General features: G+C 45.9%; 1 protein-coding gene across 2 annotated transcripts in view; it reads right to left on the bottom strand.

The window, feature by feature from the left end:
• MDGA1 (MAM domain containing glycosylphosphatidylinositol anchor 1) overlaps positions 1-12838 on the bottom strand; it is a gene marked incomplete at both ends in the record, with an annotated part of 150702 nt that overhangs the window by 56449 nt on the left and 81415 nt on the right. The gene's annotated exons all lie outside the window — the stretch shown is intronic.

The following is a 12838-nucleotide window of genomic DNA, read 5'->3' as shown; positions in this document are numbered from 1 at the left end:
CACCTTCTCCAGGTTCAAAGCACCTGTTCTTCCCGTCTACAGACAACTTCTATGCACTACAGATCTACAAAGCATCTGCCTCCTCTAAAGGTCCGCAAAGCTGCCAAACACAGCCAGGCCCCCAAAACTGCAACGCACACAGCATCTGCGGCACCACAGACACAGCTCTACCAGGAACCACGGGGCACACAGCATCCCTGAACACAGCCATGCCTGGAGGGCTCCAGCGCACCAGTCTCTCCCTGTCCCGTACCCTGACCCCACCAAGACGTCTGTAAGACTAGCGATATCGCCATCTTCACCACAGATGAAGGGGGTGCATGCACCACACCCCATAGGTTCCAGGGACACAGATGCATCTGTGGGTATGCAGCATACAAGCATCCCTTCCACCTGGCAGCCCTTGTTTGACAGCAGTGATTGTTTTCTAGGTATCCGTTCTCAACTCTCAGCCTCTTGGCCCTTTGCTGCACTTAAGTAGATTAAAAGCAGCCCTTGACTGAGCTCACATTGCCGTGCTGAGTGGCATGGTCAGCTCATTACAGACGGCTTTGCTAGCAATGTGCCTCTGCGGGCGCTCCAAGCGCTGACTTGCCTTTGGCTCGCACGTCTCCCACCTCACGGTGAGAATAATGTGAGAAGTTGTTTGATTAGACCTAGTGCCATGAATGTGTCATCTCCATCCCTAGCTGCTATACCATTTCTTGGGTCACATCTGCTCCTTAATTGAAGACGGTGGGGTCTCACATTATAATCAAGGCAAGCTGGTGACATATAAAGAAAAAAAAAAAAAAAGATAAAAAGGGGAGAGAAAAATGAAAGGAAGTCTTAAAAAAAAAAAAAAGGCACAGCAGCTTCAGATGTACTCAGAGCAATCTATCTCATAAGGAGGAGAGAGAGGGGTGGGAAAGCAGCTTCCTTCCCTCACTGCACCAAGTGGCGCCTATGCATGGAGCTGGGACAGAGCAGGAGAAAAGGTCTGAAAGAGGACAAAGTCCCCCCTGCAAGGGCACACGCTGAAAGGAAGGTGCCCTCCCTGGGCGCCACTGAGGGAGTGTCTGGGGCTGGTAAAGGGCCACGAGGGGCAGGGCTGGGACACCCCAGATGCCTCCTTCGGTCCCAGGAACAGCAAGACAGCCAAGGATGCAGAAGATATTTAATTTTCTTCAGCTGGCACATGGGATTTACTTGATTGCTCTGGGAGAGGCTCTGGGCCTATGTTACCACCTTGTGAAGGGAATGTCTGAAAGCGCCTATACAGTAAAAATTTATTACATTTTCTCCCCTTGTCTCTGGCACTAGGAAACACCCAACAAGCATTAACTCTGCAGGTAGTTCTGGAGCCCCTGGGTTTTCTGGAAAGACAGGTAAAGCAGGTCATCCCATCACTGCAAAGGATGCATGCAGCACTATGGCAAAGGGCAGCTATTCCTGAAGGTTGCTGGTGGATAAGAACACAAAGAAAGGTCAACAGCAATTACAGAGCCAGACATCAGCTCTGCCTTCCGATGCCAACTAGGGAGCCTACACTTCTTCAGGTAGGTTATACACAAAAGGGAGACCCACCACCAAGGCAGGGATTCCGTCAGCAAATCCTAGCAGATGATAAAAACACAGCCTTTTCTCATCCCTGGCTTAAACACAAAAGAAAGCCTGTTTAAATGAGCTGGTGCTCCAGCTCCCCGGAACCAGGAACTGAACAGCTCCGGTACACCTGAGATGGTGACTATCTTGGTGCAGAGACCTCCAACGTGACTCCTGCACGCATACTTTTAGGGAGCTGCAGGAAATCATAATGATATTCTCCAGGTGCCCCTAATACCCACAGGGAAGCAGCATCCCTGCTGGCTATAAGGGAGCAGTGTCTGGCTATTCTGGCTCAATAAGCTGCCATGATGCTCTTTGTGGAGCTTGGGTATCAGCCCCAGTTTTTAGCCCAGTTCCGAAGGCGGGTCCTTGTCCAGAGGCTCCTCAAGTGCCTTTCTGTACCACCCCTGAACCCCAGTTCATGCAGCTGAAGTGCTCGTTGAAGCAGCAGCCACGTCGCAGGCAGCAGGTTGCTACGCTTCAAGGAGGAGGTAAAAATCCTCTTTGCATACACAGGGCTTTGGGATCCCCTGCTAAGAAACATGGCAAACAAATACAGACGATTACTGTTTTCTCTCAGCACACAGCTTAACTTTAGAAGAGCGAGCTGGCAGGAGGAATGACGAAAGGGGTGAAGAGGGCAGCGCATTACTGTTCCAGGCAACGCCGAATGAGTGAGGCTCCTCCAGCAACCTTGTTAAGATGCGGCTGCTGTGAAGTACAAGGCAGGGCAGCCTGCTTTTGCAGCAGAATTATGGCACAACAGGAGAAAACATAATCACTCACCTGCTCGTTAGAAGCAAATCAAATCAGCCGAACACAGGCAACCTACTCCAGCGTGCCAGGCACCCCAAAGCAAAGCTGAGCTGTAGGCAGCTCCCTTGCTGTGAGCCAGAGCAGATGCTCTGCGCTGAAGGGTTGCTAAGCTAGCATGGTGTTCACCATGATGAAGGGCAAGAGCAAGGGAAGCACAACAGAGAAATGTCAAGTGTCCAAGGGGTGTTGCTTTGTGCCTCAATAAACTCTTTATTTTCTTGGTTTCACTGGAAATAACTAGGACTGAAATGCTCGTCCTACCAGATAAGTGAGAAGCGCACTGGCTGTTGAGCTGTGGTCAAGTCTCTAAGTGTTTTAAGTCTGTTATTAGTTTAGCCTTGAGGAAGGGAGGGGTGTTCTTCCTTACAAGAGCCAAAGTGCTTGCAGGTGAGACCACAGTCTCCTTGCACTGTTACTGCGCTGTCCCTGCTTGGGCACAGCTCAAGAAGGGGTACTCAGTGATCCCTGCAATGCTCTGCGGTTGCTGCAGTTTCCCATCCAATTCAGATGCCACCAGAAGGCAGAGATGCTTCTTTCACCAATGATGAAGTCAGAGCATCCCAGGATGGCAGTGATGCGGTATGGAAAGTTTTTCACTTGTGGGGCAAATACAGAAAAAAAAAAAAAAAAGTGAAAAAAAAATTTTTTTCACTTTAAAAAATGGGGTTGTTGTCATGAGGTTGCTTGATTGGATATGGATGAAAAGCAAAGAAGGCACATATTGGAGTGGACTGATGCACAGAAATCAGCGACAAGCTTAAACACAAACCAGCATCTGCAGAACAGGGCAACACCAAGTGAACAGATCTCGCATTAAGGGCTCAGGCAAGAATTGAGACGGTCGAAAATCCTAGACACCGCAGTACAACACTACTACGCATGACACATGCAAAGTCTGCCTTCCCATGGCTGGAGGACTGTGAATAGCATACCCTGGTTAATTCTTAAATGCTGGCTCGTTTTGAAAGGGCTGTCAGAGCTGAGGAGCTCACACATAACCTGCTTTCTGACTCATAGGCAGCCCTTTTCCCCTTGTAGCCACCCTGACCAGCGGCTGACAACAGTCATCTCCATAGGTGCTCAGCTGTCCGCGTTGTACGGCTGGTCTACACAGCTGCCATGGGCTGCCGCACTCTCGTTCTTCTACAGGGATTTACTTCCCTCAACGCTTCCTCTGCTGCAAAGAGCACCACGGCGCAGCAGTGTCCAGGCAGAAAAAGAGAGGCACAAGCAGAAGGATGGCCCGCCCAAGGTCACATGAACCAGCAGCATCAGACAGAAGCTGCGTAGGAGTCCTGAATCCTGACCCACGCTTCAGTCCTTAGCCCAGGCTTCTTCCCTCTACTCTACCCTCCAGATTCAGTCATCATGTACGTTTTTATTTAAATCTAGAAAGTGCAACACATAAGTGATGAAAATAGCAAGCCTTGCTAGATTAGAAAGCAGCTTTATTTTCAGCAGCTTTCATCCCACTCTGGTGAATGGCTTAGCCATGCAATCACAGTGCCGGTGGGACTCTTGCTTGTAGTCTTCACCTTATCCTACATGTAAGAGCTAATTGACCGCTTACTTGCTGGATTAACATTGCAGAGGACACACAGACAAACTGGTTTGAAAGACGGCACTTTCTGGTCAGTTACAACTATTAGCTGTGTTTCATTATGCGAAGTGGCTAATGACAGCAGGCAGTAATTTCTCTCTCTGGAGAGCAAATCAGGACAGGCTGCTACTAGGGTCTTATGAGACCTATATGACCCCATGCATGACCCCGTGCAGCATCCATTTAAATTCTGATAGGTACCCTTCTGCAGTCATACTGGATGCAGTCTTCCCTAATCTCCTCTAGACAACCAAAGCCATTAGAGAAAAAGGTGTCTTCCTTATGCAGCCCTTTGTCCCATAATCCAAGGTAATAAAGATGTCACAGGCATCAAAGATACTGCACCCCTCTGTTCATAGCAGGTAGAAAACTCCATGGTTTCAGCTCCAGGAGAGACCAGAGCTCTCCACCCGAGCAAGCAGGTAGCTCTTTTATTGTCACAAGGCTGGGAAATCACAGCTGCGCAATTCTGTTCCCTGCAACAACACCCACACCCCGAGAACACACATTAGGCACCAGCAGTTTTCCATGTGGAGACAAATAGCTAATATTTACAGGCCCAGTCTCATCTGCTTGTTTCTGAGAGGTGATATAATTGAGTAGTCAGAAGAGGGAAGAGGGAGGAAGGCTTGCTCAACCTATTTCAGTAATAGTGAGAATCTCTTTCTTTCATCTTCTATGCCTTTTGCCTTTGCACTTCAGTCTCCTTACGTATAAAGAGATAAAACGTGTATTTTTTCCAAAGTGCTTGAAAGCCAAGTTGCAAGTATTGTTATTTCAAACAAAACAAATTTGTTTGAGTACTTTTTCTGCTAGACACGTGGGTGGAGGGACCGGAGAAGCAGGGCACAGAGCAGAGAAGGCTTAGTTCTGTGCTAGTTGACTGCTTTTAAAAGAAGAGCAAATGAAATGTATTCACTACCAGCTTTTCTGCTTTCCTCTTCTGTGAACTTTCCAAGCCAATTAGCTCAACCGGTCTTCACCTTGTTTAATAGAGGGGTTTACTAAAGGATATCCTCTTCTGCATGACAACCTGTGCTGATTAATACATGAGACCCCCTAGCTCACTTTACAGAGTGCTTTGAAGAAAGTCCATCCTGGGTGGGAATTTCCAGACCTTCTGCCTCACAGACATGCCTCCTCAAAAAAGACCTGTCCCAGACATGCTGGAACTCCACTCAGACTCACTGCCCAATTAATTCACGCTAACAAGACACTACAAAGACAAGTATTCTCCAGCAGTGTAAAGCCACCTCATTCCCATGCCTGACTTACCTTCGAGTGCCTGGTTTCAAAACAGTATGCTCCTCTAATTGAAAAAGATAAGTGGGGAAAGATGGCGTTTGTACAGAAGACACATACACATTTGTATGTGAAATGCATGCTGATAATCCTTCCCCCACCCACATACCACCCAATTAGCAAAGTTATGCACAAGAGAAATAAAAAGGGTGAGAGTGGGCATTTCAGAGCTAATCCCTGCAATTACTGTCAGACCAATGGCATAACCCAACTCTAGATTTATTTTTATTTTTTTTTGCCACAGACTAATATGAAAACATTGCCTCTAATTCACAGACAATTTTGCATGGTGAAGCAGGATGACAGCTAGGTTGGATCTGGGACTCTCCTGCCCACCCACATACCCGCAAGAGGGGAGCCCTCCCATGTGTAGCATTGTCAGACCACCAACTCTCTGCCCAGGTTCTGCCTCTGTCTTCTAGAAGATAACAAGATGTCAGCTCATACCCATGCATATGTTATTACATGCTTCTGTTTAACAAATTGGGCTGGCAGTGACATGCCTCTCCCAATAGCATATAAATAGTTTAGATCCAAATATTCACTAACAGTCAGCCAATGATAGTCTTTCCCCCAAAACATCCCATATGCATTAACTTTTGGCAGAGAACCAGTTATCTTACTACTCAATAATTCATAGGTGAGCTACTACTCAGCTGGGTAGTTCTGGGAATAAAGCAACTCATTGCCAGTGCAAACTAAAGAAAGAAAAAAAAAATCAACCCACAAAAAGAACCAAATGAGATTCTTCTTCTAAAAGAGGGAATCCACATCTTTCCTCTTACTTCAGTTTATCACTAGTTTTTCTACCCCACTTCCCTTGCTGCAGTTTAAGCCTACTGCAAGCCCTCCCCCTAGATGGTTTTATGTCCTACTAATCAACCCTGTCCTATCCCCAGTAGTGCCCAACATCAACAAATACTAGGGGAAAATACTTAGTCCTCCCCTCCCAAAGTCCTTGACAAGATGATGTTGACCTTTTATATGGGCATGTGTGTGTATATATATATCTTTACAATTCCCCTTTCTCTCCTTCCTTTGCTTTTCAGGTGGCAGAAGCACAGCTTTAGGTCCTACTTAGATTTTGTTTTCTCTGGGCAGAAACACTGTCCTAGAGTTTTAAATGCCAGAGGAATCACATGCAAAAAGTTTGGGAAGGGAGACAATAAAAGAAAAACCTGAATCCACAGCTCTGACTCTACTCACGTGCCTGGCAGAGACAAGCGGGGCACGGGGGCCTATAATGGGGCAGAGACCAGCAGGTACCATTTGCAACCTAGTGAGCAGAAACAGAGCTGCTTGACCCATCACAGCAGAATGCATTCCCTATGCTTCCATCCACAGTGTAAAGAAGAGAAAATAGAGGGAAAACAGACAGTCTGTGATGTTCATCATCCTAGGATAGGCCCTCAACATTCCTGAGAAGGATTTGGAATAACTGAGAATCATAGAATGGTTTAGGTCGGAAGGGACTTTAAAGACCATCTAGTTCCAACCCCCCTGCCCATGGGCTGGGACACCTCCCACTAGATCAGGTTGCTCAAAGCCCCACTGAGAAAGGATTGATCATCCCCTCAGGTTTGACAGCAAACCTGGAGCTAGCTGGAACAGGACTTTAAAGCCCAAATTTATCCCATCTAACTTCAGGCTTTTCACTGAGGCACCCAAGTTAGGAACGCCACCTCCTTCCAAAGCCATTGAGTGAGAAGGACATCTCCAGAGGACGATTCGGATGGTAGGAGTCCCTAGCTTGCATTACCTCCCTCTGTCCCGTGCCTGCCCAAGGAGCATGAGGTGATCCCAGCCCTCACATCTCTGCTAGGTGGGACGAATGCAGACCAAAGTAAGTGTTTGTGCGACCCCTGTACAGAAGCGGCCAGTGCCGCCCCTCTATATGAACCTTTCCATGAATTCTCAGTGCTTTGTTTATTGAGTTCATCAGTAAGCTGAGTCACAACACGCATCTGAAACTTGGGCAGCGTGTCCTGCTCTTGGACAGAAGGACACCTTGTGTGTTCAAGCTGCTGCGTGCCACAATGGAGCTACCCTGGGAATGAAAACAGACACCACCCTGCACGTTCCCCATAGCAAATATAGTGAGAAATCTTTGGACTCCAGACAGCATTCAATTAGTGCCACTGCTAGGGCTCATGTTCAGAGTATGCAGCTGCTGCCTACAAGGAACTGATTGGGTTTCCCCTAGTTTCCTATGGAGGATCTCACCCACAACCTGAAGAGCTACCAGGCAGAGGTGACTGCTGACCCCAAGAAGTGATCCAACAGCAACAGGCTCCTATTCCACCACCAGCTGCCTGAGCAATTCAGTTGCCTCCATACGTTTAGACCCTTTTAATAAAATAACTGAAAGTTAAGAGCAGGGACGCTGCAGGAGGAAGTGCCTCTGAGGCCTACAACACTGTCAAACTGGAGAAGAGTCCCTGCTTTAGAAATGCCATGATTGTCAGGGCTACAGGTGGTCACAGACTTCTGCTTACTGCTGGGCTACAGCATTACCTCACCTTCTGTTTTCAGTTTGAAAGCTAAATTTGGAGCACTAGATGATCCCTCCACAGCTGCTTTCCAAAACAGGCAGGCAAAGCAAGAGGCAGCACAGACAAAAGCAGAAATGTTGTTTAAAAAAATTAGACCTGCTTTAATGATGGGGTGGAGGGATCAGAGCTGGAAAGGGGAGAGATCCAAGCCAGAAAGAGACTGGTAGAGGAAGAAGGGCCCATCCGAGGCAATTAAGATAATCAAATATTTACCAGCAGTCCTTAATATGTTTACTTTGAATTCTTTGTCTGTAAGGAAAAAGGATGCAGGGAGTGAAGCTTGACCAGGAAGAGTTAATGCAGCAGATCTCCACTTATCTGTAGACAGGGTGGAAAGAGAACAAGCTTCCCCATACAAACCAGGCTCTTCCTCAGCCTCTCCTTCAGGCCTAGTAGGGAATTTGGACCAAGGAGGAAGAACTGAGTATAGACCAACACCCAGTCCTCCATCACTTCTCTATCTGCTGCCTCAGAGTTCTGCTGCCAATCGTTTAATATCCTGCTCCGCTAACTGTCATCATTACCCCATTTTTCCATCCTTCACCCTTGATTGATCTTGATTCATCTGAGGAAGATGACGACAATGAAAACGTAACCGTTCAGAAGGAGGCTGAAAGGATGTTCAAATGAAAAGATTTATGGCAAACGTTCACTCTCACAGATGAAGCAGCTGAGGTCAACAGATATTGAAGCAATTTTTCCCATAAGAATTAATGTAACAAGGAGGGTGGTGCATACAGGAACTTAAGAAATGCATGCAGTTTAAAAACACAGGATCAGTAGGTATAGCATAGAGAAAGGAGAGGCGAGAACATTTTTTACTGTAAGCATTTTTGCTGTTACTCTCTGGATGGTTACCTCTTAATCATTGTCATCATCATCTTCAGATGAATCAAGATAGATCAAATCAATCACAGGCAAAGGATGGAAAAATGAAGATAGGTCCAGGCGGTCCATCAGATAAAACAGCTGAAGTCTTCCAGAATAGTGACTGGCTCCAAGAACCAAGCTGCCAAATAGCCACCATCTCTGCCATCTGAAAGTCCTATCTTCCCTCTCCATCCTTCACACCATTGCCTGCATGCATTTAAAATGTGTGAATTTCATAAGTGCCTGTGTCCAACTCCCCCTCTACTAATTAATGATGAAAAAAAATTGCTTTATCTGTCGTATCAGTAACTGTAATTGCTTTTCATGAGTGTATCTTCAGCAGATTGCTGGTTGCAAAGAATCATCTCCCTACACCTTATTCCCAAAACTGCTAACCAACTATGAAGACAGCAGAGGACTTGGTAGCCCCATTTCTTCAAGCCTGGATGACGCCACTGGTCTCAGAGAAGGGCAAGGACTTGAGCTACGGAGGACTCGCTCCCTCACTGGAAATCTCATGTCTTCTCTCTACATTGCCACCATGTTTCCAGAGGAGCAGCAGCACACGAGCCTTGCTGCTGAAGCAGACCCAGCCCTGCAGTTCTCGTCTTTCCCTGCATTAGGAATGGCAGTGTCACTTCTGACAGCTGCAGGTGTTGTGGGCTCCCAGAAATCGTGCTCTGGAGCTCAGGGTCTCCTCTGCAGCAGAGGGCAGAGGAAGGAGGCCAATGACTGAACTGGCAATCATTCAAGGACAGCAGCCTGCTCCCTTGACCTCCCCATCTGGCTATCAGCTCTGTCCCATCTCCTCTGGACTTGGACCAGGAGAGGGAAATTTATTAACAGTCCCGCTCAGTGGATAAATCTGCTCTGACATTCGATTTTCCAGGCTGCTTCTGTGGCTGACCTCAAACCGGGCCAGCACTACTGGAACCATTTGGAGGAGCAGCATCCCTGTAATGTGGGCACATGCCTATCTCACAGAGATGCTTTTTCATGTTGACTGAGAAGGACTTAGGCTGCAGCAAAGGCGATACGCAGGACAAGTGGGAAGTACACACTCCATTTCTTGTCCTGATGCCTGGATTTTGATCCAACAGATATATGCCTAAAGCTGGTTCCATAATGTTTCTGTCGTTCACATTCCCGACTCTTCTGGAACACAAAAAGTAAGGCCGTTACCTTCCTCATTCTCAGTCATTGCATCAAGATCTGAAAGCAGATCCTGGTCTGAGTCAGTCCATCAGCAATTACCAGCCCAAGGGGTTGCAGCAGCACACACTGTAACGTGGCATTCTGCTCCTTCCAGCCTCTCTGCGACAGATAAGAACACCTCCCAGAATCAGATACCCCAGGGTGAAAGGGACATTTTAAAGAAGTTTCAGCAATGTTTGCTGAGCCATCCCACTGTGGTGGGCAGAGACAGGGTATAATTCCGTGTACAGCTCTGGAAATAACCTGTGTGAACTTAAATCTGGGAATATCTGTGGCTAAATCTGTGATAAATCCAGACATGATGCAAAGACAGGCTTCTCTACGTCCTGTTTGTAAGACTCTAGCTGGATCTGTGTACCCTGATCTGAATTCATCAGTGCAAAACTGGCAGAATAACAGACTAATAACAGATCATAAAAACCTTAAAAATGCCTTAGAAAGTAGCAAAAGATGGGGGAAAACTTCATCTAGCCAGGCCTTTGAGGGGAAGTTTGTGATAGCATCCTGCAAGCACCAGAGGAGATAAAATTATTTTGTATCCTCCATGCATGTATTACCTATGGAAGTACAAACACGAACCAATTGGGTCAATGTAAGTAGAGAAGACCTCAGAACAAACAGCAATAAACCTTTTTATTCCTCACTGATTCCAGAAAAAACTCATGGAAGATGAATGTGGGATGCAACTTTACAAGTTAAGAAATGAATGATGATTAATATAGTTTTATGGGTCCTTGGCAGACAAACTGGGTAGTGTTTGAGAAAGCAACAAGAAAAGTAACTATCTTGTCATAACATCCTCAGGCATTGGAAAGATCCTGGCTTGCTTCCACACGACAGACTAATTGAAGATGTAATACTCTTCAAATGCAGCCCACATTAAGGTGATTAAAAACACATTAACTGAAAGAGTTCAAAAAGAAATTTTAAATGGGTGCATGCACCACTGAGCTCTCTCTCTTGAAAGAGAAGGCCTTCTCTAGGAAGACCTCTCTAGTGAGATCCCATATGAACCTCTTGAACTGATGCTATTTCACATCATCAAGGTCAAAGATCCACTCAGCAGGCTGACATAGCTAAAGCATATCAATTCTAAAGTCTCCCGGTCAGGTTGTGTAGCCAATATCACACATAACCACCTTTGGTGTCTGAATGACCTTACATCTATTTGCAGCTGGGGTGACTGGGCACGGACTTTGGCACAGCTCTGGGATGTGCCTTGTGCTTTGCTTCCTTCCCTCCCTCCCAAAGGCAGCACTTTAATGTGCAATAACTGATAATCACCATCCTTAAGTGCCTACATCAGGATAAGATACCAACATCTGTAGAGGACACAAAATATGCAATGGTAAATAACACACCAGAGAGACCTCACACAGGAGAACTTGGTTTGCCTGACAGAATGGGCTTATGGTAACTGCATTCAATTTATCTTGGATAATGTACGGGTCTAGAAGAGAAACTGTGAGAAAAGAACGGGTCACTCTTGTTAGGGAAGAGATGACAACTCCAAGAGGAGTCGATGTAACCCAGCGAGCATCAGCTTTCAGCTTAATTCCGTAGTCCAAAGTTGTCCAAATCCTTGGATGATTAAGCCAAAGCTTACTAAACGTATTGTGAGATGGGCATCACCTCTGCATCTGTGTCGGTGAGATCATTTTTGAAAATCTGTTTAATACGGGTGACCACACTGCCAGAATGATGTTGAAAAAAACTAAGAGTGCTATAAAAATGAATCAAGGGCTGGAAAACATGCCTTGCGGTAAATGGCTAAAGAGACTCTTTCTGGATTACACACTGAAAAAAGGCTGAGAGATTACTTGTTCTGGTGTCTGAGACTACATAAGGAAGAGACTGCTGATAACAAATAGCTCTTTATGTGAGAAGACAAAGGCATAAACAGAGCTTGTAGTTGGAAACTGAAATGAGACAGGCTTAGATTAAGTCATGACAACTGAACCATGAGAGTAAAAAGACGCTGGAACAACTTACTAAGGCACACACTGAATTCACCCTCACTTCAGTCTGTGAGTAGATGCTGCACTGAAAATGCACAAATAATCGAAGTTTAGATTTACAAAGGTAAACTTACCTTGCTCCTCAGCTCCGCTAGTGAGAGAGACCATGCTTGGCATATAACTAACTCTCCTGCCTAGACAAACAGCACAAAACAGTTAGAAGGAGATTCAAAGAGCTTTTGATTTCTCATAATGATCAGGAAGCTGGAGTCCCAGCATTCTGGGTAGGCAGATTGGAGCGCATAATTTTCTCCAAATGGTTTAAAAAAAACAAAACAAAACAAAACAAAAACTAAAACCAACCAACCAAAAAAAAAACTACACAAAAAACCCCCACCACAAAACCCAACCATCTTTCCTCCTCTCTTTAAAACCTGTAGGTAGTTTCATTTGCATCTTTTCATTTATACATAAGTCAGTTCCTAGAAAGCTAATTAGAATGAAAACTCGCCCATTTCCATGCATAAACTTGGACTTTTGCAAGGCCTCATTACAAGCAGCCCAAGGGGAAGAGAAAATCCCCCAAACCACAAAAACCCATTCGGAGTGTTGCTCTGTCTTCCTCTGACCCAGTCAACTGCCACCGTCTTCTCATCCCTTTGGACCCATTATGCTCTTTCCGGCAAACCACCTTAGATGGAGGGCTGCTCCCTTTCCCTCAAGCCCCAGTTCTCCATTTTACAGCATACCAAGATGTTGGCTAAAGGGCCTGTATTATGCATAAGCTATGAACTGCTCAGAAAATCCCAGCAGGCCTAACGCTATTAAGCCCATCTATATTGCATTAAGTTGTTATTAGCTACTGTGTTCTAGCTTATGAATAGGACAGTAAAATATCTCTTTGCAATCAGCACTCGGTAAGGAAAAATCCCTGTTTG

Source organism: Vanellus vanellus (assembly GCF_965231255.1).
Source record: "Vanellus vanellus genome assembly, chromosome: 3".
Classification (NCBI taxonomy): domain Eukaryota; kingdom Metazoa; phylum Chordata; class Aves; order Charadriiformes; family Charadriidae; genus Vanellus; species Vanellus vanellus.
Note: the sequence above shows the minus strand (reverse complement) of the source record. Positions and strands in the feature narration are given on the sequence as shown.